The sequence below is a fragment of the Podarcis pityusensis genome (assembly GCF_964106645.2).
Source record: "Podarcis pityusensis genome assembly, chromosome: 17".
Lineage (NCBI taxonomy): Eukaryota > Metazoa > Chordata > Lepidosauria > Squamata > Lacertidae > Podarcis > Podarcis pityusensis.
The window spans coordinates 236,435-263,619 of NC_138042.1; the positions used below are offsets into that span (position 1 = coordinate 236,435).

The following is a 27,185-nucleotide window of genomic DNA, read 5'->3' on the forward strand; positions in this document are numbered from 1 at the left end:
GGAGACCCCGGGGGGCAGAGGGACCCAGAGAAGAACAGTCAGGCGGAAAAGGTGGAGCAAGGCTAGGATATTAAGTTGGTGTACGAGGGGCGGAGACTCAGATGGGGCTTCGCCGATCTAACCATGAGACGTAGAGTTGCACGCAGCAGCTTGAGAATGGAAACTGTAACTCAATAAAGACTTTTATTTAATGATCGCTGGCTAGCGTGATCCTCTGTGAGCTAGGATCTGGAAGCAGCTCTGACAGTAAGCCCCATCCCAAGATTGTGGGCATCTACGTCCTCGAGGAGAGGAGAGAAAGCGGGTGCCTACTAGCGAGCTCACGAACGGCAGACAACATGACGGCCGAACAGCAGATAGTGGAACTCAGAGAAGCAGTGACACGACTGAATGCCGAGGCTCTTGCATCCAGGAAGAGAGAGGAGGACGCAGCTGCCGCCTACAGGGATCTCCAGGTCAGGTTGGAAGTGCTTACGAAGCAAGGGCAACTGACACCCAAACCGGAGGGGATTGGGTTGGGGAGACGAACAGGCGGTCTGGTCTCTCACTTCGATGGGAATTTGCAACAGTACCCCAACTTTAGAGCAGATGTAATGTGTGCACTGCAACTGCTGAACAAAGACTTTAGAGATGAGCAAGAGAAGGTGGGATTCATCATGTCCCATTTGCATGGAGATGCTAAAGCATGGCTGCGCAATTTGTGGAGAGATAATGATCCAGCGCTCCAAAATGCGGATGCCTTTATTAAAGCGATGGATGGGTGCTTTTTATCAAGCATTGACGTGGATCTTGCTCGGCAGGAGATACATGGACTGAAGCAAGGGAGGGCCAGCGTAAGGCAGTACCATGCCCGCTTTTTCGCTTTGGTCAGTGCCCTGGAATGGGACAGAGATTCGGCTCCTGTAAGAGACCTGTTTTGGGAGGGATTGCACGGCTCGGTTAAAGATGAAATTGCGAGGGGGGAGAGACCCCGGACCACGCAGGAGATCGTTCAGAGGGCGCTGGCGGTGGGGGTGCGGCTGGAAGGACGTCCGTGGAGCAGGGACGAAGGGCGTGGAGGGCGCGAACCAGCCAGGGGCTCCTCCTTCCTTCCCAGAGAAGCAGCGCGTGCGCAATCCACGCCTCCGCCAGGAGGAGGAGCGGAACCTATGGAGGTTGGAGGTGCAAGGGCTCAGTCAGCAGCCAGAGCCCTAGCACCGGCAGCAGTGAAAGCGAAGCCTCCTAGAGGGAACAGGAAGTGTTACATCTGCGATGATCCACAGCATATGGCGAAAGAGTGTCCCCAGAGGCTCCACAAGCACACTGCAGCCTCAGCAATGGTAACTGCAGCAACGCAGCAAGGACAACCACAGCAGGGAAACGAAGGAGTCTGGTTGGAGGAAGAGGCACTGGGGCCCAACCAGACGTGTCAGTGAAGCAGTCCCCAGAGATTTTACAGCCCATGGACCCCCTCCCGCCCAAACCGGTAGTGAAGCTCACCGCGTCGCTCCAGCTGCCCAATGGAATCACCATGGACGTGCCAATCACCATTGATTCCGGAAGCAATGCGGACTTTATAGGGCAGGACTTTGTCGACCGGCACGCTATACAGTTGCTGCCTGCCACGCTGCCCCTGCAGGTTGTCACGGTGGATGGCAGGGAGCTGCTAGGGGGGCAAGTGGTGAAGCAGACGCCACCAATGGTGATGCGACTTGGGAATCACAGGGAAATCATCAGCTTCAATGTCACTCAACTATCGGACACGCCCATTGTATTGGGCATGAGTTGGCTGGACAAGCACAGCCCGACGCTGGCTTGGTACCAGAGGCGGCTGACCTTCGGCTCTTCCTTTTGCGCTGAACACTGCATCGTGCCCAGGCAGGAAGGAGGGGAAGAGGAGTCACAGCTGCAGCTAGGCACGCTGCAAGCGGTCCCCCACAAGTACGCAGAATTTTTGGAGGTTTTCTGCGAGAAAGAGGCAGACAGGCTACCCCCCCACAGACCATATGACTGCAAAATTGACCTGCTGCCGGGGGCGGCGCTACCCAAAGGGAAGCTGTATTCCATGTCTGAGGACGAACTGCAGGAACTCAAAGAGTTCATAGATCATAATTTGGAGCGCGGTTTCATCCGAGAGTCCAAGGCAGCGGGGGGCAGTCCGGTATTCTTTGTTAAGAAGCGGGACACGCCCCAAAAAAGACTTGTAGTGGACTTTTGCATCTTGAACAGTGTGACCAAGCCATCGGACTTCCCCATGCCCCGAATCGACGACCTCCTCGCAAAGGTACGGAAGGGCAGAGTGTTCACCAAGTTGGACCTGCGAGGGGCATACAACCTCATTCGCATGCGGGAGGGAGATGAGTGGAAGACAGCCATGTTCACGCCCCTGGGCACCTACGAATATAGAGTTATGCCTTTTGGATTGCAAAATGGCTCCCACGTTTTTCAAGCTTTCATGCATCACGTGTTGGCGGGGCTCCTCTACAAGACGTGCGTCTGTTTCTTGGATGACATCCTGATCTTTTCGGAATCGCAGCAGGAGCATGACAGACACGTCAAGGAAGTGCTGAGCAGGTTACAGCAACATAGGCTTTACGCCAAGCTGGAGAAGTGCCAATTCGACGTGACCGAGGTGGATTTCCTGGGCTACAAGTTGTCTGATAAAGGGCTCGCCATGGACAGCGCCAAGGTCCGAGCAGTGTTGGATTGGAAAAGCCCACGCAACCGGAAGGAGGTCCAACGGTTTGTCGGCTTCGCGAACTTCTATCGCAAGTTTATCAAAGGCTTTGCCATGCAGACAGCGGCCATCACGGACACGCTCAGCTCCAAGAAAAAGAAGTTCATCTGGACAGAGCAGGCGGAGCAGTCCTTTCAGGCACTCAAGCGTCTCTTCGCGTCGGAAGAGCAGCTGCTTCATGTCAACCCCAGCAGGCCGATGAGGGTGGAGACAGACGCTTCGGACAGAGCCGTGGGAGCAGTCCTGCTGCAGAAAGACCCGCAGGGGGTTTGGAGGCCGGGAGCGTTTTACTCAAGGAAGCTCAGCAAGTCCGAACAGAACTACACCATCTGGGACAGGGAGTTGCTGGCCATTCATGCAGCGTTCAAAGCGTGGAGGCACTTCCTGATCGGCGCCAAGCACACGGTGCAGGTCTGCACGGACCACAAGAATCTAGAGCACTGGCGCACGGCACAGTTCCTGAACCAGAGGCAGATACGTTGGGCTGAGTTCTTTGCGAATTTCGACTTCCGAATAGAGTATGTCCCGGGGGACACCAACATCATGGCGGATGCTCTCTCCCGTAAGCCACAGTATCTGGAGGAGGCAACGCCAGCGGCCGCCATGCACATCTTCGCACCGACAGTGTGGGCGTGCGCGGCGGCAACAGTTGACCTGGATGCGGTGCGACGAGCGTTGCAGGATGACTCCTTCGCGCAAGCAAAGATGGCAGAGGTGCACAGGGGCACGGCAGCGACCGACGAGTTCCAGCTGCGAGATGGTTTGCTCATCCGTAAAGGGGCCATCTACGTGCCGGGAGACGAACTTCGCGCCAAGGTACTGCAGCAGCTGCACGACGCGCCCACTGCCGGGCACTTTGGCAAGGAGAAGACGGTGGAATTAGTAGCCAGAGACTTCTGGTGGCCCGGAATGAGAGGGGAAGTCGCGGACTACGTGGCGAGGTGTGACACCTGCCAGAGGTCCAAACCAGTGCACAGACCGCCGGCCGGACTGCTGGAACCGCTGCAAACTCCGTTCGAGCCATGGGAGAGAGTGGCCCTGGACTTTGTCACGGATCTGCCCAGCTCGAGGGGCAAGACGGCTGTGCTGCTGGTGGTGGATTTGTTCTCCAAGATGGCACATTTCATTCCGTGTGCGAAGGTGGCCACGGCGGAACAAACCGCCAAACTGTTCATAGACCACGTGTTCAAGGTTCACGGTCTGCCGCGGTCTATTCTGTCCGACCGAGGGCGACAGTTCATCTCAAACTTCTGGCAGAGGCTGATGGGCTTCCTGAACGTCAAGATCAACCTGGCGTCGGCTAGACACCCGCAGACCAACGGGCAAGCGGAGCGGGTCAATGCCATCATGCAGCAGTACCTGAGATGTTATGCGAATCAACAGCCTGCGACGTGGGTGGATTACCTGCCTCTCGCCGAGTTCGCCTACAACAACACGAAGCACGTGTCCACGGGGGTCACGCCGTTCTTCGCCAACAACGGGAGGCACCCTAGAACCTTCCCGGGACTGGAAAGAATGGGGGAGGGGGAGCCGCAGACAGCAGATGCGTTCGCGTCGGAGTTGCAGGAGGTCCACGATCAGCTGCGGCGGCACCTGGAGCTGGCTAAACACGCATACAAGGTACAAGCGGACAAACACAGAAGGGTTGGCGAAGAGATCCATGTGGGAGACTGGGTCTGGTTAGCAGCCCACGCAGTGCCGGCCAGGTCGTTGGCGAAGAAGAAACTAGGGCATAAACAACTGGGGCCCTACCAAGTCGACGAACAGGTCAACCCGGTGGCTTTCAGGCTGGCTCTTCCGGAGGGTTCCAGAATGCATCCGGTGTTCCACAGATCGGTGCTCACTCCCTACAAGGCACCTCACAGGTTTCAGGAACCAGGAACGGCACCGGGTCCGCTCCGAGAGAGAACCGGGCAAGGGGGAGTGGCACAGGAGGAGCGCATCAACGAAGTCACGGAGATTTTGGACTCCAGATGGGGGGAAGAGGGGGTAGAATACCTTCTCGCCAAGGAGGGCACCCCGGCCAGTGCCAACAGCTGGGTGCCGGGCTACGCTTTAGACGAACCTCTGCTCAAAGAAGAGTTTCATGCCCTCTTCCCACATAGGCCAATGCCAGCAGACTTTTTCGACGACTGGCTTTTCACGCCCACGCTTTCAGCCAGCACGTTCCGGGGGTTCGACTCGGACGAGGAACCGACACGAGACGCCCGTTCCCCAGAGGGGTCACCCTCGGGATCTGCTTCAGAACCCTCGTATTGGTGGGATGATCGACCAGAGGAGCAGTTCCGCAGAAGGTGGCTGGAGGGTCCAGGACGAGCAACGTCTCCTGAAGGCAACGAAGGAGAGACGGACGTGGACGTTTTCGGGGACGACCCGGGTTTCGAGCACGGCGGCACAGAGATGGAAGCGGAGGTGACCGTCGTCAACGAGAGCAGGGAGGAAGAACCGGAAGACTTCGGATGGCGGCCCGCCACGGGAAGCGAACTGTATCCGACATTCGTCCCCCTGACACGGCAGCACCCAGATCCCGCACCGGAAGGAGGGGAGGGGGGAAGAGGGGGCTTCGAGGGGGGGATGGATGTCAGGGGTTCAGGAGCAGAGGCAAGGGCAAGGGAGGAAACAGAGAGCGAGGGAGAGGAGGCAGAAGAAAAGATGAGTGATGACGACGACCCGAGATCTCCGAGTCTTTCCAGTGAATCAGAAGATTCACAGAAAGGAGCACCAGTGGCCAGGGCAAGGGGGGAGCCTAGGGGGACACCCCAGGAAGATAGAGCCAGAGGGGACTCAGAGGGGAGCAGTTGGAAATCAGGACCAGCGTCACCGCCAGAGAGCAGGGAAGAGGAAGGGCGCCAGGGATCAAGCGCTGGCAGCTCACAACAGGGGGGAGGGCACGAGTCAGGAGTGGCCACACCTCCATCGGGGAGCGAAGAAACGGTCAGACGGAAGGTGGAAGGTTGGGCGCGCGTGCCAAGTTCAAATGCACAGGAAGGTGGCGCAGTAGGCAGCCCGGAAAGGGAGCCAGGTCCTAAAGCCCGCCGAAAGGAGGGAGAAGAGTCAGGGGGGTCAGCGTCAGAGGAATCCCGGAGGGGGGAGACCCCGGGGGGCAGAGGGACCCAGAGAAGAACAGTCAGGCGGAAAAGGTGGAGCAAGGCTAGGATATTAAGTTGGTGTACGAGGGGCGGAGACTCAGATGGGGCTTCGCCGATCTAACCATGAGACGTAGAGTTGCACGCAGCAGCTTGAGAATGGAAACTGTAACTCAATAAAGACTTTTATTTAATGATCGCTGGCTAGCGTGATCCTCTGTGAGCTAGGATCTGGAAGCAGCTCTGACAAATACGATATGTAAAAAATATATATCTTAGAATAAAAAGCTATTAAGATTTTAAATATTATTTATAGCATTTATATACCACTCTTTGGTTGCAATTGCACCACTCAGGCCAACTTACAACAATTCAAAAACATCAGCAAATTAATAATGATGATAATGATGATAATAATAATAAATATTTTATTATACCCCACCCATCTGGCTATGGTATAAACACATATAACACATAAAAACATAGTAAAACATCAAACATTAAAAACTTCCCGATACATGGCTGCCTTCTAAAAGTTGTGTAGTTCATAGACACACATAGTTTTCACCCCCCAAAAAAATCATTGCATTAAAGAAAACAAAACAAAACATAAACCAAAACATTTAAAACAACTATATATAATCAATTTTAAATCCACATTCTGGGATTACTTGAATCCCCCAATTTCCCTCCACTACCTCCCTTGGTTCCTTTGTATTTTCTTCATTTATGCAATAAAATCTTTATCTCTAATTACCTCCAAGTTTACACATTATATATAACATTACAAGTGTTTTTAAAAATCCTGCTAATGTATTAAATTGCATACACTGCTTTTGTAAATATGCAATAAATGTTTCCCATTATTTTTTATATATGTTGTCATCTTGATTTTTAAGTTTCCCAGTTAATTTAACCATTTCCGCATTAACTTAATTTGCCAATCTTCCTTAGTGGAGACATCTTCTTTCCAGTGTTGGGCTAACAATATGTGGGGCCATTGTTGCATACATGAACAAATTCTTATATTCTTTACCCTAATAAAGGTAAAGCTTCTGGTTTTTTAACAAAGGTTATTTTTAACGTTTTCTTCAATTTGTTATATATCATTTCACAAAATATTTTAATGACCTTACTTTGCTACCAAATATGATAAAATGTACCTTCTACTGCTTTACATTTACAACACTTAATTTTTCTTGTTTTATACATTTTTGCCAATTTAACCATTGTTAAATACCACCTATACATCATTTTCATGTAATTCTCTTTAAGTAAGGTACAGGCTGTGAATTTTATATCATTCTTCCATAGTCTTTCCCAATCTGTCATCTGTATATTACGTCCCACATCTTTTGCCCTGGTTTCCCATTCTAATTAATATACATATTTGATAGTAATTTAGTATCACTTTCTATTATTTCTCTCTGAAAATTTGAAATTTCATCTTTTTATTATTTTTAATTGGAAATATTGTAGTCAATCTGTTATCTTTCCTTTTACTTCTTGAAATTCCTTCAATTTTAATTGATTATCTATTTCCATTAACAGCTCTCTATATGTTGCCCAATTATGTTTCATATTTACTTTTTTCATGGATATTGCTTCCAGCAGGGAAAGCCACCATAATGTTTTTTGTTCTAACAAATCTTTATATTTTCCCCAAACTTAAAAAATCACATTTCTTATTATATGACTGGAAGCTTTTATGTACTTTTGCCTTCTGGTACCACAAGTACGCATGCCAACCAAGTCTATTACCATGTCCTACTAGATCTAGTAATTCTGTGTTTTTTAATGTTATCCAATCCTGGATCCAGCAAATGCAAAAAGCTTCATAATATAATTTTTTATCTGGCTGATGTCCTGCCACCATGAAAGAGGAGAAGCTACCTCTTTCTTTAAGATCTGTTAATAATTTATATTTTATTCTTGGCTTATCACCTCTCCAGATAAATTCTGCCACTCTTTGAAGCAACTCACATTGCTTATCACTGGGATTGATTGAAACAAAAATAACATTTTTGGCAATACATTCATCTTGATTACCAATATCCTTCCTAATAATGATAGATTCATTCATCCCCAAATCCCTAAATTCCTTTTTTTATTTCCATATTTTTTTCATAATTATCTTTGAATATATTTATATATAATATATTCAAAAGTTGTGTAGTTCTTTATCTCCTTGACATCTGATGGGAGGGTGTTCCACAGGATGGGCACCACTACTGAGAAGGCCCTCTGGCTGGTTCCCTGTAACTTGGCTTCTTGCAGTGAGGGAACCACCAGAGGAGGACCTGTGTGTCCCGGCTGAGCAATGGGGGTGGAGACAGGGCCTATACAGGGCCAACACTGTTCAGGGCTTTAAAGGTCAGCATCAACACTTTGTTTTTGTTTTTTTAAATAATTTTTATTAGTTTTCTTTTCTAACAACAAATATCAAAATCATTTCCAAACATACGTGCTACATTTCCCCCCCCCCCTTCCTTCAGCTTCCCCTCTGGTTTGTTACATTAAATGATACAATCTGCTATTCCTTATCTGTCAAAACGTTATTACAATGTTATTCATGTATTTTGTTAAGTAAAGTTGTTAATGTTTATTCAAATCCTGCTACCGAGTCCATTTCTTTCAGTTGTTTCTGCAGATAGTTTATGAAAGGTTCCCATTCTTTTTTAAAATCACTGTCTTTTTCATGTAGCTTATCCGTTAGCTTTGCTAATTCCGCATAGGTCATCAATTTTTCCTGCCATTGTGCTTTTGAAGGTATTTCTCCAGTCTTCCAGTTTTGTGCTATTAGGATTCTTGCCGCTGTTGTCGCATACATGAATATTTTCCATTTCTCGTTCGGCAGTCCTTGATCAGAAATACCTAGTAAAAATGCTTCTGGTTTTTGAACAAACGTCATTTTAAATATATATTTTTTCAGTTCGGAATGTAGTATTATAAAAAAAAAAGGGAGATGATATATAACGAGCACCAACACTTTGAATTGTGCTTGGAAATTTACTGGGGGCCAGTGGAGATCCTTTAGTGCTATATGGTCCCAGCGGCCACTCCCAGTCACCAGTCTAGCTGTCGCATTCTGAATTAGTTGCAGTTTCCAAGTCATCTTCAAAGGTAGCCCTATGTAGAGCCCTGTAGTAAGCGGGGAATAAAAATGGGGTCCCTTCAAGGGGTTCAGCTTCTTAAGTAAGACTGGACCTTAGGAGAGAGCGTACCTTTTAAGGCTCAAACCTGTCAGGAAGTGAACAGATTTCATCCTTGTCTGACAAAAATTACAGATGAGGTTGGTGTTTGTTGGTTTCATGGGGGTGGGGTGGGGGATCCAAAGCTTTACAAAATGAGAAGAGATGAGGCTCTGAAGTGAAGCACATTGTCAGACCAAACCTGAGACAATGCAACCCTCTATAGAAGTCAAGGCAGGTTCCGAAGCAAAAACTTTCTTCTTTGTGTAACTCCACCAAAAAGGCACTTGATATAATAACGATTTACCCGACCTTCATCACAGTATTTCTCATAGAGTGGCCTAATGGGTGGACGAAACACATTGGTTATTTTGCATTTGTCCAATGCTACAGAGTTATTAAAAGAAAATAGTTCTGCAAGACTGAATTTGGCAACAGGAAGACTGGCCACAAAGTGCTACAGCTGTGCACCCAAACAAGTCAAGGCCAATGGGGGGGGGGGAGATCCAGCCATTGCTCGAGTCGGGTTGACAAAGCCATGGTGATCCAGAGCAATCTGGGGCTTTCATGGTGGCAGGACATCAGGCAAAAAGAAGGAGACACCACAATAAGAGGGACGTACCCAACCAGTTGTGTCTTTCTGGAAAAAGATAGTGGTGGAGTGGATGCCTTTGGATGCAGGGGGGCAGGCTTTCCCACCTGAACTCTCCTTCCCACCTAGTCTCTTCTTCCAACCTGATGCCCCCCCCCCCAGCCCTGGACAGGATGGCATCCTATACACTTAGCAGCCGGTTGCTGCTCCTTTGTGATATGCTGGTTGCTGTTCCTTTCTGTACAGGTTGTTGCTCCTTTGGGGAAGGCCAAGCAGGGAAGGCTCTCACAAATTATCAGCACCCTGAGTTCAGCTTGTTCTTATTCCTATCTCATGTGATTTTCCTCTCTACTTTTCACAACAAAGTGGCCTAAAGCAAAATCAAATGACACTTAAATGCTATTTAATATGCAATGTGCTGGTCTGAATGTACCCCTGAATGTACCTGTCAGGGGTTCAGGAGCAGAGGCAAGGGCAAGGGAGGAAACAGAGAGCGAGGGAGAGGAGGCAGAAGAAAAGATGAGTGATGACGACGACCCGAGATCTCCGAGTCTTTCCAGTGAATCAGAAGATTCACAGAAAGGAGCACCAGTGGCCAGGGCAAGGGGGGAGCCTAGGGGGACACCCCAGGAAGATAGAGCCAGAGGGGACTCAGAGGGGAGCAGTTGGAAATCAGGACCAGCGTCACCGCCAGAGAGCAGGGAAGAGGAAGGGCGCCAGGGATCAAGCGCTGGCAGCTCACAACAGGGGGGAGGGCACGAGTCAGGAGTGGCCACACCTCCATCGGGGAGCGAAGAAACGGTCAGACGGAAGGTGGAAGGTTTGGCGCGCGTGCCAAGTTCAAATGCACAGGAAGGTGGCGCAGTAGGCAGCCCGGAAAGGGAGCCAGGTCCTAAAGCCCGCCGAAAGGAGGGAGAAGAGTCAGGGGGGTCAGCGTCAGCGTCAGAGGAATCCCGGAAGGAAGAGACCCCGGGGGGCAGAGGGACCCAGAGAAGAACAGTCAGGCGGAAAAGGTGGAGCAAGGCTAGGATATTAAGTTGGTGTACAAAGGGCGGAGACTCAGATGGGGCTTCGCCGATCTAACCATGAGACGTAGAGTTGCACGCAGCAGCTTGAGAATGGAAACTGTAACTCAATAAAGACTTTTATTTAATGATCGCTGGCTAGCGTGATCCTCTGTGAGCTAGGATCTGGAAGCAGCTCTGACAGTAAGCCCCATCTCAAAATTGTGGGCATCTACGTCCTCGAGGAGAGGAGAGAAAGCGGGTGCCTACTAGCGAGCTCACGAACGGCAGACAACATGACGGCCGAACAGCAGATAGTGGAACTCAGAGAAGCAGTGACACGACTGAATGCCGAGGCTCTTGCATCCAGGAAGAGAGAGGAGGACGCAGCTGCCGCCTACAGGGATCTCCAGGTCAGGTTGGAAGTGCTTACGAAGCAAGGGCAACTGACACCCAAACCGGAGGGGATTGGGTTGGGGAGACGAACAGGCGGTCTGGTCTCTCACTTCGATGGGAATTTGCAACAGTACCCCAACTTTAGAGCAGATGTAATGTGTGCACTGCAACTGCTGAACAAAGACTTTAGAGATGAGCAAGAGAAGGTGGGATTCATCATGTCCCATTTGCATGGAGATGCTAAAGCATGGCTGCGCAATTTGTGGAGAGATAATGATCCAGCGCTCCAAAATGCGGATGCCTTTATTAAAGCGATGGATGGGTGCTTTTTATCAAGCATTGACGTGGATCTTGCTCGGCAGGAGATACATGGACTGAAGCAAGGGAGGGCCAGCGTAAGGCAGTACCATGCCCGCTTTTTCGCTTTGGTCAGTGCCCTGGAATGGGACAGAGATTCGGCTCCTGTAAGAGACCTGTTTTGGGAGGGATTGCACGGCTCGGTTAAAGATGAAATTGCGAGGGGGGAGAGACCCCGGACCACGCAGGAGATCGTTCAGAGGGCGCTGGCGGTGGGGGTGCGGCTGGAAGGACGTCCGTGGAGCAGGGACGAAGGGCGTGGAGGGCGCGAACCAGCCAGGGGCTCCTCCTTCCTTCCCAGAGAAGCAGCGCGTGCGCAATCCACGCCTCCGCCAGGAGGAGGAGCGGAACCTATGGAGGTTGGAGGTGCAAGGGCTCAGTCAGCAGCCAGAGCCCTAGCACCGGCAGCAGTGAAAGCGAAGCCTCCTAGAGGGAACAGGAAGTGTTACATCTGCGATGATCCACAGCATATGGCGAAAGAGTGTCCCCAGAGGCTCCACAAGCACACTGCAGCCTCAGCAATGGTAACTGCAGCAACGCAGCAAGGACAACCACAGCAGGGAAACGAAGGAGTCTGGTTGGAAGAAGAGGCACTGGGGCCCAGCCAGACGTGTCAGTGAAGCAGTCTCCAGAGATTTTACAGCCCATGGACCCCCTCCCGCCCAAACCGGTAGTGAAGCTCACCGCGTCGCTCCAGCTGCCCAATGGAATCACCATGGACGTGCCAATCACCATTGACTCCGGAAGCAATGCGGACTTTATAGGGCAGGACTTTGTCGACCGGCACGCTATACAGTTGCTGCCTGCCACGCTGCCCCTGCAGGTTGTCACGGTGGATGGCAGGGAGCTGCTAGGGGGGCAAGTGGTGAAGCAGACGCCACCAATGGTGATGCGACTTGGGAATCACAGGGAAATCATCAGCTTCAATGTCACTCAACTATCGGACACGCCCATTGTATTGGGCATGAGTTGGCTGGACAAGCACAGCCCGACGCTGGCTTGGTACCAGAGGCGGCTGACCTTCGGCTCTTCCTTTTGCGCTGAACACTGCATCGTGCCCAGGCAGGAAGGAGGGGAAGAGGAGTCACAGCTGCAGCTAGGCACGCTGCAAGCGGTCCCCCACAAGTACGCAGAATTTTTGGAGGTTTTCTGCGAGAAAGAGGCAGACAGGCTACCCCCCCACAGACCATATGACTGCAAAATTGACCTGCTGCCGGGGGCGGCGCTACCCAAAGGGAAGCTGTATTCCATGTCTGAGGACGAACTGCAGGAACTCAAAGAGTTCATAGATCATAATTTGGAGCGCGGTTTCATCCGAGAGTCCAAGGCAGCGGGGGGCAGTCCGGTATTCTTTGTTAAGAAGCGGGACACGCCCCAAAAAAGACTTGTAGTGGACTTTCGCATCTTGAACAGTGTGACCAAGCCATCGGACTTCCCCATGCCCCGAATCGACGACCTCCTCGCAAAGGTACGGAAGGGCAGAGTGTTCACCAAGTTGGACCTGCGAGGGGCATACAACCTCATTCGCATGCGGGAGGGAGATGAGTGGAAGACAGCCATGTTCACGCCCCTGGGCACCTACGAATATAGAGTTATGCCTTTTGGATTGCAAAATGGCTCCCACGTTTTTCAAGCTTTCATGCATCACGTGTTGGCGGGGCTCCTCTACAAGACGTGCGTCTGTTTCTTGGATGACATCCTGATCTTTTCGGAATCGCAGCAGGAGCATGACAGACACGTCAAGGAAGTGCTGAGCAGGCTACAGCAACATAGGCTTTACGCCAAGCTGGAGAAGTGCCAATTCGACGTGACCGAGGTGGATTTCCTGGGCTACAAGTTGTCTGATAAAGGGCTCGCCATGGACAGCGCCAAGGTCCGAGCAGTGTTGGATTGGAAAAGCCCACGCAACCGGAAGGAGGTCCAACGGTTTGTCGGCTTCGCGAACTTCTATCGCAAGTTTATCAAAGGCTTTGCGATGCAGACAGCGGCCATCACGGACACGCTCAGCTCCAAGAAAAAGAAGTTCATCTGGACAGAGCAGGCGGAGCAGTCCTTTCAGGCACTCAAGCGTCTCTTCGCGTCGGAAGAGCAGCTGCTTCATGTCAACCCCAGCAGGCCGATGAGGGTGGAGACAGACGCTTCGGACAGAGCCGTGGGAGCAGTCCTGCTGCAGAAAGACCCGCAGGGGGTTTGGAGGCCGGGAGCGTTTTACTCAAGGAAGCTCAGCAAGTCCGAACAGAACTACACCATCTGGGACAGGGAGTTGCTGGCCATTCATGCAGCGTTCAAAGCGTGGAGGCACTTCCTGATCGGCGCCAAGCACACGGTGCAGGTCTGCACGGACCACAAGAATCTAGAGCACTGGCGCACGGCACAGTTCCTGAACCAGAGGCAGATACGTTGGGCTGAGTTCTTTGCGAATTTCGACTTCCGAATAGAGTATGTCCCGGGGGACACCAACATCATGGCGGATGCTCTCTCCCGTAAGCCACAGTATCTGGAGGAGGCAACGCCAGCGGCCGCCATGCACATCTTCGCACCGACAGTGTGGGCGTGCGCGGCGGCAACAGTTGACCTGGATGCGGTGCGACGAGCGTTGCAGGATGACTCCTTCGCGCAAGCAAAGATGGCAGAGGTGCACAGGGGCACGGCAGCGACCGACGAGTTCCAGCTGCGAGATGGTTTGCTCATCCGTAAAGGGGCCATCTACGTGCCGGGAGACGAACTTCGCGCCAAGGTACTGCAGCAGCTGCACGACGCGCCCACTGCCGGGCACTTTGGCAAGGAGAAGACGGTGGAATTAGTAGCCAGAGACTTCTGGTGGCCCGGAATGAGAGGGGAAGTCGCGGACTACGTGGCGAGGTGTGACACCTGCCAGAGGTCCAAACCAGTGCACAGACCGCCGGCCGGACTGCTGGAACCGCTGCAAACTCCGTTCGAGCCATGGGAGAGAGTGGCCCTGGACTTTGTCACGGATCTGCCCAGCTCGAGGGGCAAGACGGCTGTGCTGGTGGTGGTGGATTTGTTCTCCAAGATGGCACATTTCATTCCGTGTGCGAAGGTGGCCACGGCGGAACAAACCGCCAAACTGTTCATAGACCACGTGTTCAAGGTTCACGGTCTGCCGCGGTCTATTCTGTCCGACCGAGGGCGACAGTTCATCTTGAACTTCTGGCAGAGGCTGATGGGCTTCCTGAACGTCAAGATCAACCTGGCGTCGGCTAGACACCCGCAGACCAACGGGCAAGCGGAGCGGGTCAATGCCATCATGCAGCAGTACCTGAGATGTTATGCGAATCAGCAGCCTGCGACGTGGGTGGATTACCTGCCTCTTGCCGAGTTCGCCTACAACAACACGAAGCACGTGTCCACGGGGGTCACGCCGTTCTTCGCCAACAACGGGAGGCACCCTAGAACCTTCCCGGGACTGGAAAGAATGGGGGAGGGGGAGCCGCAGACAGCAGATGCGTTCGCGTCGGAGTTGCAGGAGGTCCACGATCAGCTGCGGCGGCACCTGGAGCTGGCTAAACACGCATACAAGGTACAAGCGGACAAACACAGAAGGGTTGGCGAAGAGATCCATGTGGGAGACTGGGTCTGGTTAGCAGCCCACGCAGTGCCGGCCAGGTCGTTGGCGAAGAAGAAACTAGGGCATAAACAACTGGGGCCCTACCAAGTCGACGAACAGGTCAACCCGGTGGCTTTCAGGCTGGCTCTTCCGGAGGGTTCCAGAATGCATCCGGTGTTCCACAGATCGGTGCTCACTCCCTACAAGGCACCTCACAGGTTTCAGGAACCAGGAACGGCACCGGGTCCGCTCCGAGAGAGAACCGGGCAAGGGGGAGTGGCACAGGAGGAGCGCATCAACGAAGTCACGGAGATTTTGGACTCCAGATGGGGGGAAGAGGGGGTAGAATACCTTCTCGCCAAGGAGGGCACCCCGGCCAGTGCCAACAGCTGGGTGCTGGGCTACGCTTTAGACGAACCTCTGCTCAAAGAAGAGTTTCATGCCCTCTTCCCACATAGGCCAATGCCAGCAGACTTTTTCGACGACTGGCTTTTCACGCCCACGCTTTCAGCCAGCACGTTCCGGGGGTTCGACTCGGACGAGGAACCGACACGAGACGCCCGTTCCCCAGAGGGGTCACCCTCGGGATCTGCTTCAGAACCCTCGTATTGGTGGGATGATCGACCAGAGGAGCAGTTCCGCAGAAGGTGGCTGGAGGGTCCAGGACGAGCAACGTCTCCTGAAGGCAACGAAGGAGAGACGGACATGGACGTTTTCGGGGACGACCCGGGTTTCGAGCACGGCGGCACAGAGATGGAAGCGGAGGTGACCGTCGTCAACGAGAGCAGGGAGGAAGAACCGGAAGACTTCGGATGGCGGCCCGCCACGGGAAGCGAACTGTATCCGACATTCGTCCCCCTGACACGGCAGCACCCAGATCCCGCACCGGAAGGAGGGGAGGGGGGAAGAGGGGGCTTCGAGGGGGGGATGGATGTCAGGGGTTCAGGAGCAGAGGCAAGGGCAAGGGAGGAAACAGAGAGCGAGGGAGAGGAGGCAGAAGAAAAGATGAGTGATGACGATGACCCGAGATCTCCGAGTCTTTCCAGTGAATCAGAAGATTCACAGAAAGGAGCACCAGTGGCCAGGGCAAGGGGGGAGCCTAGGGGGACACCCCAGGAAGATAGAGCCAGAGGGGACTCAGAGGGGAGCAGTTGGAAATCAGGACCAGCGTCACCGCCAGAGAGCAGGGAAGAGGAAGGGCGCCAGGGATCAAGCGCTGGCAGCTCACAACAGGGGGGAGGGCACGAGTCAGGAGTGGCCACACCTCCATCGGGGAGCGAAGAAACGGTCAGACGGAAGGTGGAAGGTTTGGCGCGCGTGCCAAGTTCAAATGCACAGGAAGGTGGCGCAGTAGGCAGCCCGGAAAGGGAGCCAGGTCCTAAAGCCCGCCGAAAGGAGGGAGAAGAGTCAGGGGGGTCAGCGTCAGCGTCAGAGGAATCCCGGAAGGAAGAGACCCCGGGGGGCAGAGGGACCCAGAGAAGAACAGTCAGGCGGAAAAGGTGGAGCAAGGCTAGGATATTAAGTTGGTGTACAAAGGGCGGAGACTCAGATGGGGCTTCGCCGATCTAACCATGAGACGTAGAGTTGCACGCAGCAGCTTGAGAATGGAAACTGTAACTCAATAAAGACTTTTATTTAATGATCGCTGGCTAGCGTGATCCTCTGTGAGCTAGGATCTGGAAGCAGCTCTGACAGTACCTAATAGAGTTTCTACTGAAGGTTCTGATTAAGTAATATTTTTCAGCCATCTTTTATTTATTTGTTTGTTTGTTTGTTTGTTTGTTTGTTTGTTTGTTTCTAGAAAAAAAGGAGCTGATGCTACTCACCAAGCAGTCATGTCCTTTGTACTGTTGACAATTGTCTTAACACACAGAGCATCATCTGTGATATTATCATCTAGGAAGTCTGTTTGGAGGGTAATGAAAATGAGTTAATGAAGAATCCATCCAAGACAAAGCCTGTTGGGTTGAAATAAACGACGAATGACAAGTGTCATATGGGAGGCATCTCTCGAGCATGTCTCGGGGAGTCCCTTTTATCGAATATTGATTGATATAGCAAGACTTAAAAGAACATAACTATCACATTCCGTAGATGTGGTCAACCATGCATTAAGAACAGGTCAGGGTACGATGTTTCATGAACTCAATGTGAACTAAACATTCTAGGGTGGGTGAAGAAAAGAATGCTTCAGCTTAGAGCGGTTTGCCAGACTCATGTGCAGAAGGAAAACTTCCCATCATCTCCCCCTTTCTTTTTCTTTTTTCTTTCTTTTTTTTTTTTTGTGTGTGTGTGCAAGATGTTGCTATATGATTTCAGGGTGAATGGGACAAAAATACTTCGGGATACGTGGTTTTCCAGCGCATGCCCGAAGTAAGTCTGCCCACATCTCCCCTATTATTTACTGTTCGTGCTGCCACTTCGCAAAGTAGGCAACAATGATTTTATTTATATACATAGGAAATATTTACATAATTAGAGCAGTTAAAATTATCCTTGCCCGTTTTCACACAGTTGGTTTTTGTGCAACTGACCATACGGGCGCAAGTGACATTAAAAGAAGCCAGGTATGGGGTCAACAAATCAATGGCCAGAGGTGGGCGTCGGCGCACTTGGGTACCCCAGTTATGGTAACCGGAATAACCAAGGGTGCGGAGAGAATCATTTTTGGGTAGGGATGAATAAAACCAGGTATCATTTTGCATATCAAAAGGGTCATAGCAAACAGGGATAAGGCAAGAGCCAAGGATTTCACCTATTGATACCTGCTGGGTTAGGCAAAAGGAAGAAACATTGAGGGTTTTTGCAAAAGATTCCCACACATTTATTGATGTGGATACTGAAAACGGAAAGGCTGGAGGGCTTGATTCACATAATATTGGCACATGGTAGGGGAATTCAGCATTCCTTGCGGTAGGACTTTCCATTGATACCGTCCCGTGGGCTGGCTGTTATTTAACACAGGAACAGTGAAAGCAAAGAATTTATGATCCTTCTCCTGTAAGGGGATGGAGAAGAAGCAATCTTGCAAATCTATGATAGCCAATTGGTAAGAATGGGGGATCACATTCAGATTAGGCAGACCACACTGCAAGGGCCCCATGGGGTAGATGTCATTAATTTTCCTTAAATCCTGGAGAAATCTCCATTTCCCACTTCTCTTTTTTATGACGAAGATCATAGGGGCTAACAGAAGACTCAATATGGTCTGCCAATAATTGTTCATTCACCAATTGTTTTAAAGCAAGTAGCTTTTCCCCCGTTATGGGCCATTGTTCCACCCATACAGGGGTGGTGGATTTCCAGTTGAGGGGGAGTGCAAGCTTACTCATTAAATTGAATGGTAGCTTGTAATTGTTGAAGTAGGTCTCTGCCCCACAGATTGAGGTGGATTTTCAGCACACAGGGCTGGATGTATGCAATGGTTTCAGAGCTATCAGGCAGAGAAACAGGCAACCACTGTACACTTTTGGAAGAGGTCTGAGGTCCACCCACACGCCAAACTGCAGAGGCAGACTCAAGGGGCCACGTGGGGTCCCAGCAATTACTGGATATGACAGAAATGTCTGCGCCCGTGTCAATCAAGCCTTCCAGAACTTTGCCATTGATTTTATACTTACGAAGAAGTTTCTGTTCACCAATCCTCTGAATTACAGCTAATAGCTGTGGAGAGAGGGGAGAGAGCTGGTGCAAATTACTATCCATAATAGAAGCAGTAGGATGAGAAGGGAGCACTACCAAATGCGCCCAAGACTCACCCTTTTTTAACTGCATGGGCTTATGGCTCCAAAGTTGAACCATGATTGTGCCCACATAGTCAGGATCTAGGATTCCTTCTTTGGCCGCAGAGAATTTGGGTAAAATTAAGCCTGCGACCTTAGGTGGTAGTGGGCCCGCCAATTGGGTGGGCATGAGCACAATTTCACCAGGTAAAACAGCATCTTTGGTTTCCTGATTGATTAAATCAATGGTGAAATCAGAGGGTGTATCCTTAGAAAATTTTTTTTAAAAAAACATAATTTTTATTAACATGCCAATCACATCACATTATCACATTAATTCCAAATTATACAGCCAAACTTTAAATTTTGTTGGGGGTACCCATACATCAAGCTCAGCTCGAGTCCGAAACAGCATCACTTATCTTACTGCATTAATTAGACAGTTCTCTCCAGTTTGATCCGGAAAGTCCTTTGTTACTTCTTTTCTCTTCTTGTTGTTATCATAAATTCCTTTCTTTGCGATCTCTGATGATTTTCACAAGCAGGTTAACAGCTGGCATTCTATGTGGATTTTGTACTTTTCCAAAAATCGTATCGATCCGGGACAGCCTCTGTACAACGCTTCCATAAACAAAATTAATCTCCGATCTGTCTTTTATTTTTCTCAGGCTTACCAAATAACAAATGGGTCTGGGGGTTTTGTCAGGTCAAAGTTACATTCCAGCATTCCTTCTCTTTCAAACAATCCTGATTCTCCTCCCCCAGTCCTTCTTCCTCGGTAAACCTGTCATGGCGGGACGCCATTTTTTAACTGTGTCATAATTTTTTTTTTCTTTTCTCACCATTCTGCAGTCTTCTTTCCTTATACTCCGTCCCCACATAGTTCTTAAAATCCTGCCTGTGATTCATAGAAATGCGACGATCTTGTTTCTATCTGGGTGAAGGGTTATTAATATCACATCATGCAAAGAAAAAAAGAGTTTTTTCCTCCACCCCCCCCCTTCGTTCCAAACATACAGTCTCCTTATGGTTCCTTAGAAAAATTTTCAGTAGTGGAAACTAAAGGCGGAGGGCTCTCTATTTGTCCTGGCCCGAGAGCTGGGCCCCTATGGAGTTTCCCAAACTCCTGCACTGATTTGCCCAATGGTAGCCTTTTCCGCATTTTGGGCATTTTTTGGAAGGTTTAGCCTTATTGGCATCACCATTCCTGTTTGCTCCCCCCCCCCCGGGGCTCTGCATTGTTTAGCAAAATGACCTGGGTGTTTGCAATTGAAGCAATTGCCCGTGGGCTTATTGCCAGCCTGGATGGCACCAGCAAGCAAAGACATCGCGTGGTTCTGGCTGCCAACATCTGCACAGGTTTGAATCATATCGGCCAGGTCATATTTGGGGCGATGTATGATTGACTGCAAAGCCTTCTTGCAATCGGTGTTTGCATTTTCAAAGGCCAATTTTTTCATCAATTCATTTTGAGCTGTAGGGTCATCAATCTGCCTGGTGATTGATTCTTTCAATCTATCTATAAACTGATGGTAAGGCTCCGAATGTTGTTGCTTAATATTAACGAAGGAGCTCAGTGGTTGCCCTGAGACAGGGACTTTCCGAAAGGCGCGTTGTACACAGGTCGCGGTGCGACTGAAATGTAAAGGTGTCAATTGCGCCTGGGCTGGTATATTGTCATACAGACCAGCGCCAAAGAGTTGGCTGGCTGAATGCTGTGGATCAGCCAGGGCTGCTGCGCTATGCTTAAATTCACTTTCAAAAACCACATACTGAGCAGGAGATAAAAGCATGCGCATCAAATCCTTCCAATCTTGAGGTAGCATTGTGTAACCATTTGCGATCCCCTCCAGCATCCCTAGCACATAAGAAGATTTGAGGCCAGAATCAGTAATGGCTTTACTTAATTCTCTCAGAACAGAATAAGGAAGCGCCTCATACAGAACCTGCTGTTGTGCAGTGCCGGGGTTCGCATAGGAGATAGGGAAAGCAGATGGCATTTCCCCAGCCCATCCAGCCTCTTCCTCTAAGGAGAGGAGCCCTTGCTGCCTAGCTTGAGAAAGCGCGGCGCGCACAGCTCCTGTGGAAGAGCACGCAGGGGCTGAGACAGGCGAAGGAGGGATGGGGGGTGGATGTGGGCTGAGGCGTAGGGAGAGGTTGGCAAGGTTGTGATGGAGGCAGAAGCTTTGGGTAAGGTGGGGGATTGTCTGCTTCGGCTAAAAGAGCAGGGGCTGACGGAGATGCCTGTGGTCCTAATTTAGTGACGGCATCTGCACATTTCTGCCAAGTGAGCAGACAATGAATCAGTGCCCTCGGTTCTGTGAAGAGGGTTTTTCCGATCTTTTGCCAAGCTTCTGATCCCAGAGAGCCGGACTCTGGGTACCAGGGGCACTGGCAAGCAATCTCACATAACAATTGTTCAATTTCTTTCAAAGAAATATGAGCACCCGCCACCCGTTGTCTAACGAGATGAAGCAGCTCCCTGGCATGCTCCTGTTGGAACTTTGTCAGCCCTCCCCCCATACTCACGAAGTAGCGCGCTGAGACTTTTCCAGTCGAGTGAAGTACAGAGGTGGCTGCGTAAAGGGATCTGGCACGTCGGGGTCACCAGATGTTGGGTTGAAATAAATGACAGACGAATGACAAGTGTCATATGGGAGGCATCTCTCAAGCATGTCTCGGGGAGTCCCTTTTATTGAATATTACAGCATTGCCACATATGTGCTTGTTGCTGATTGGTTAACACAAATACAATGCAAGGGTTGCATATAGGCATTAATCATCAATAGATTAAAGGTTGGGAAAGGGAACACAGAATTGGACAGGCGTGAAAACCTCATATTAAACTATTACTAGTGATTGATATAGCAAGACTTAAAAGAACATAACTATCACATTCCGTAGATGTGGTCAACCATGCATTAAGAACAGGTCAGGGTACGATGTTTCATGAACTCAATGTGAACTAAACATTCTAGGGTGGGTGAAGAAAAGAATGCTTCAGCTTAGAGCGGTTTGCCAGACTCATGTGCAGAAGGAAAACTTCCCATCAAAAGCCCAACTAAAACCCCAAATACAGTGTTATGAGTTTGTGGGGGTGAGACTCTCCTAAATTCCTGGACCCAGCAAGGGTTGAAATATACCGGTAAGCCAGACTAGCTTCTTTGTTAGGAGACAAGACATTAAGAAAACAAAGTAAAGGTAACGGGCCATTAAGGAAGCCAAGGAGAGGGCGCTCTGTGCCAGATGTTAATTGGGTGGGGCCCCTCCTCCAGTTCACAGTTTGGAGACAAAGCCAGAGATTAGAGTTGAGTTGGCTGTGATGTGACTGGTGGAGGCGGGAGGTTGCAGGCTGGAAAAGGTGGAGGCAGAGCACAATGTGTTTTGATCCAAGGCTGTGCCTGTGGGAGAAGCAAGACCATCTTGTGATGGTGATGCTGTGAGCCCCTCCATCGTAGCCTCAGGTTGTAGTTGGTTAAAAAAAAAAAGGTAAAGGACCCCTAATGTTATGTACAATAAACAGTTATGTATTATGTTTACTGTACATAAGGATTAGGATATTGTGTTGTGTTGTGTTGTGTTGTATTGTATTGTATTGTATTGTATTGTATTGTATTGTATTGTATTGTATTAGGATATTCATGGGGTAAATATTTAATGCATAATTTAGCATACATGTTTTATATATAGGATAATGTATCTGTCAGGGCTGCCTCAAGTCTCAGCTCACAAAAGACCAACGCCTTTCTTTTCTTATATACAAAAGTGTTTATTGCAGTTCATTGTTTGCTTCACATCCGAGGCGCGCAGCCCTACGTCTGTTAGGCTTAGACCGCTGAAGTCCCTTCTGAATCCGTCCCTCCCCTGCACCAGTTTAAGAGGCTTGCGCTGCTCCACCTCTTTCTCTCTTTCCTTTTCCGCAGGGTCTTTCTGCCCGCTGGGGTTTCGCCCCTCCTGGATTCCTCCGACGCGGAATCAGACTGCTCTTGCCCCCTCCTGCGGGCTTTGGGACCTGGCCCCTCCTCCGGGCTCCCTGTACTTCCGCGCGCCTCTACATTTGAACTTGGCGCGCGCGCCCAACCTCTAACTTTCCTTTTGACAGCTACGCTACTCCCTTCACTACTCCCCTCCCCTTCCGGGAGGGTGGCTTGCTCCGACCTCCCTCCTTTCTCTACTGCCGGAGCCGCCTCCCCTGATACACTGGAACCTCCACCCCCTTCGCTGCACTCTGGCGGGGAGGCTGGTCCTGACGCCCAGCTGCCACTTTGGGATCCCCCGCTGGCCCCCTGCTCCTGACACGTCCCCCCTGGGGCTCCCCTGGCCTTGACCACCGGCGCCCCCTTCTGGGAATCCTCTGATTCGCTGGAAAGACTCATGGAATCTCTAGAGTCATTGTCATCCTCTTCCTCGCTTTCCTGGGATTCATCCCCATCGCTCTCCATCTCCTGCCTACCCTGTGCCTCTGTCCCTGAACCCCTGACATCCATCCCCCCCTCGAAGCCCCCCCTTCCCCCCTCCCGCTGCTCGGGCGCAGGTTCCGGGAGCTCCGTTGTAGCGGGGGTAGATGCTGGATACAGTTCATCGACGTCGATCTCCTCTGCTTCCAGTTCAGTGTATGCGTGCTCGAAACCGGGGTCCTCCCCCAACACATCCAAACCCTTCCCTCCCCCTGTTACTTCAGGCGATGCTGCTTGCCAAGGCCCCCTTCGCCACCCCACTTCTGGTTGATCGTCCCACCAATAAGAGCGGTCCGTGTCCACCCCCGAGCACGATCCCCTTGGAGGGCTCGATTCCGGCGTGGTCTCCTCTGCGGAGGAGAACCCCCGGAAGGTGCTGCCTGAAAGTGTGGGCGTAAAAAGCCAGTCGTCAAAATACTCCTCTGGCATGGGCCTGTGTGGGAAGAGTGCATGGAACTCGTCTTTAAGAAGAGGTTCCTCCAGAGCCTAATCTGGCACCCAACTGTTGGCGCTGGCCGGGGTACCTTCCCTGGCGAGGAGGTATTCCACTCCCTCCTCCCCCCATCTCGAGTCCAGAATTTCCGTGACCTCGTTGAGTGTTGGGGTCCTCGGTGACTTCCCCCCCCTGGTGACTCTCTACGTGGGTCTGGTGCCGTCCCTGGCTCCTGAAATCTGTGTGGGGCCTTGTAGGGTGTAAGCACCGACCTATGAAAGACCGGGTGCATTCGGGAACCTTCTGGGAGGGTCAACCGAAAAGCTACGGGATTGATCCTGCCCTCAACTTGGTATGGCCCTAGCTGTTTGTGTCCTAGCTTCTTCTTAGCTAACGACTTGGCCGGCACCGCCTGGGCTGCTAACCATACCCAGTCCCCCACCTGGATGTCTTCTCCTGCCCTCCTGTGCCTGTCTGCCTGCACTTTGTAGGCGTGTTTAGCTAGTTCCAAGTGCCGTCGTAGCTCCTCGTGGACCTCCTGCAATTCTGCTGCTAAATGCTCAGCTCCCTGCGACTCCCCCTGCATCGTTGTCTCCAACGCCGGGAAGGTTCTGGGATGTCGCCCATTGTTGGCGAAGAACGGTGTCACCCCCGTTGACGCGTGCTTCGTGTTGTTGTAGGCAAACTCGGCCATCGGTAAGTAGTCCACCCAAGTTGCAGGCTTTTGATTGGCGTAACATCGCAGGTACTGCTGCATGATGGCGTTGACCCTCTCCGCTTGGCCGTTGGTTTGCGGGTGTCTCGCCGACGCTAAGTTGATCTTGACATTCAGGATGCCCAGGAGCTTCTGCCAGAAACTGGAAATGAATTGGCGACCCCGGTCGGACAGGATGGACCGCGGTAAGCCGTGCACCCGGAACACGTGGTCTATGAACAGCTTGGCGGTCTGTTCCGCTGTTGCCACCTTCGCGCAAGGAATGAAGTGCGCCATCTTGGTGAACAGGTCTACAACCACAAGCACCGCCGTCTTGCCCCGCGAACTGGGCAGATCAGTAACAAAGTCCAGCGCCACCCTTTCCCACGGCTGTAGTGGCGTCTCCAGCGGTTCCAGCAATCCCGCTGGCTTCTTGTGCACTGGCTTGGACCTCTGACAAGTGTCACACCTGGCGACGTAATCCGCGACCTCTCCCCGCATCTGGGGCCACCAAAAGTCTCTGGCTACTAAGTCCGCCGTCTTTTCTTTGCCGAAGTGACCCGCGCTGGGTGCGTCGTGTAACTGCGGTAAAACCTTCGCGCGGAGATCGTCTCCCGGCACGTAGAGAGCACCTTTGCAGGTCAGCAGGCCGTCGCGTATCTGGAATTCGCCGTCCTTTGCTGTCCCTCTTCGCACCTCCTCCATCTTGGATTGTGCGAACGGATCCGTCTGTAGCGTGCGTCGTACCGCGTCCAGGTCCACGGCGGCGGAAGCGCACGCCCACGCTTGCGGTGCGAAAATGTGCCTGGCTGCCACTGGTGCCGCTTCCTCGAGATACTGCGGTTTCCTGGAGAGCGCATCCGCTATGACGTTGTTGTCTCCCGGGATATACTCTATCCGGAAATCGAAATCCGCAAAGAACTCCGCCCATTTCATGTGCCTCTGGCTCTGGAGCTTCGCCGTGCGCCAATACTCTAGGTTCTTGTGGTCCGTGCGGACCTGCACGGTGTGCTTGGCTCCGATAAGGAAGTGCCGCCACGCCTTGAAAGGCGCGTGGATGGCCAACAACTCCCTGTCCCAGATGGTGTAGTTCTGTTCCGACTTGCTGAGCTTCCGGGAATAGAAAGCGCAGGGCCTCCAGTTCCCTTGCGGATCTTCCTGCAAGAGGACGGCCCCCACTGCTCTGTCAGATGCGTCAGTCTCAACCCGCATGGGCCTGCCGGGATTCACGTGTAGCAGCTGGTCTTCGGACGCGAAGAGACTCTTAAGTCTCCTGAAGGACTGCTCCGCCTGGTCCGTCCAGGTGAACTTTTTCTTCTTGGAACTGAGGGTGTCCGTGATAGCTGCCGTCTCTTTCGCGAAACCCCTGATGAACTTGCGGTAAAAGTTGGCGAAACCGACGAACCTCTGGACCTCCTTCCGATTGCGCGGACTATTCCAGTCCAACACCGCGCGGACTTTGGCGCTGTCCATGGCTAGTCCCTTGTCGGACAGCCGGTAGCCCAGGAAATCCACCTCCGTCACGTCGAACTGGCACTTCTCCAGTTTGGCGTAGAGTCTGTGCTCCCGTAGCCTCTGCAGGACCTCCTTTACGTCTCTCTCGTGAGTCTCCTGCGATTCTGAGAAGATCAGAATGTCGTCGAGGAAGCATACGCACTTCTTGTAGAGGAGTCCTGCTAGCACGTGGTGCATGAATGCTTGGAAACAGTGGGAGCCATTTTGGAGACCAAACGGCATTACTCTGTATTCATAGGTGCCCAGCGGCGTGAACATGGCCGTCTTCCACTCGTCACCTTCCCTCATGCGTATTAGATTGTATGCTCCGCGTAGATCCAACTTGGTGAAGATCCTCCCCTTCCTCACCGTCGCGAGCAGGTCGTCAATCTTGGGCATGGGGAAGGCCTTGGGCTTTGTCATCGAGTTGATGGCCCTATAGTCCACAATGAGCCTTTTTTGGGGCGTGTCCTTCTTCTTCACGAAAAACACAGGACTGCCCCCCACGGCCTTGGATTCTCGGATGAATCCCCGCTTCAAATTGTGATCTATGAACTCCTTGAGTTCCTGCATCTCATCTTCAGACATGGAATACAGCTTCGCAGTCGGCAGCGTCGCCCCTGGTAAGAGGTCAATTGCACAGTCGTAGGGCCGGTGGGGTGGTAATTGGTCAGCTTCCTTTTCGCAGAAGACCTCCAAAAACCCCTTGTACTTGTGGGGCACTGCCTGCACCATGCCTAGATGCAACTGTTGCCCTTCCTCCTGGCCCTCCTCCTCCTGGCCGGTCTGGATGCAATGTTGTGCGCAGTAGGACGAGCCAAAGGTGAGCTGCCGCTGGTACCACGCTAATGATGGGCTGTGTCTATCCAGCCATCTCATGCCTAACACTATAGGCGTGTCTGACAGTTGGGTGACATTGAAACTGATGACCTCGCGATGATTCCCAATTTTCAGCAGCATGGGTGGCGTCTGTTGTACCACTTGCCCACCCAGCAACTTTCTGCCATCTACCGTGACGACGTTCAGAGGCAGCGTGGCTGGTAGTAGCGCTATGCGATGCTGCTTGATGAACTGCATCCCCACGAAGTCTGCGTTGCTCCCTGAGTCAATCGTAATGGGGACTTCCAGGGTGAGTCCATTAGGTAGCTGGAGAGTAGCAGTGAGCTGCACCACTGGCTTGGGTAGTAAGGGGTCTGTAGGCTGCAAAAGCGCTGGGGACTGCTTCACTGACTTGCCTGGCGGAGCCCCAGCATCTCTGCTTCCAGCCAGGCATTCTCGTTTCCCTGAAACTGTTCTCCTTGGAACGCTTCCCCTGTTACTGTTGCTAAGGCTGCAGTGTGCTTCTGGAGCCTCTGGGGACACTCTTTAGCCATGTGCTGTGCACTGTCACAGATGTAACACTTCCTGGTCCCTCTAGGAGGCTTCGCCTTGACTGCTCCGGACGCTGAGGCTCCGGCAGCTGGCTGAGCCTTTGC

The 27,185-nt window shown here is 51.6% G+C and overlaps 1 protein-coding gene and 1 long non-coding RNA gene across 2 annotated transcripts in view; both read right to left on the reverse strand.

Annotated features, from left to right (window-relative positions):
- Positions 1-9,061: 9,061 nt before the first annotated feature.
- On the reverse strand, positions 9,062-16,714 carry LOC308466646. Its single transcript, XR_013980924.1, has 2 exons — positions 16,609-16,714; positions 9,062-10,030 (listed from the first exon to the last, which is right to left on the reverse strand). It is a non-coding gene; the product is annotated as an uncharacterized lncRNA (long non-coding RNA).
- A 25-nt stretch (positions 16,715-16,739) lies between these two features.
- The window catches only part of LOC308466635 (methyl-CpG-binding domain protein 1-like), a 179,418-nt gene continuing 168,972 nt past the window's right edge, over positions 16,740-27,185 (reverse strand). The window contains exon 23 of the transcript XR_013980920.1: positions 16,740-16,815. The gene's annotated coding sequence lies outside the window, so the exon portion shown is untranslated. The remainder of the gene's footprint in view (positions 16,816-27,185) is intronic.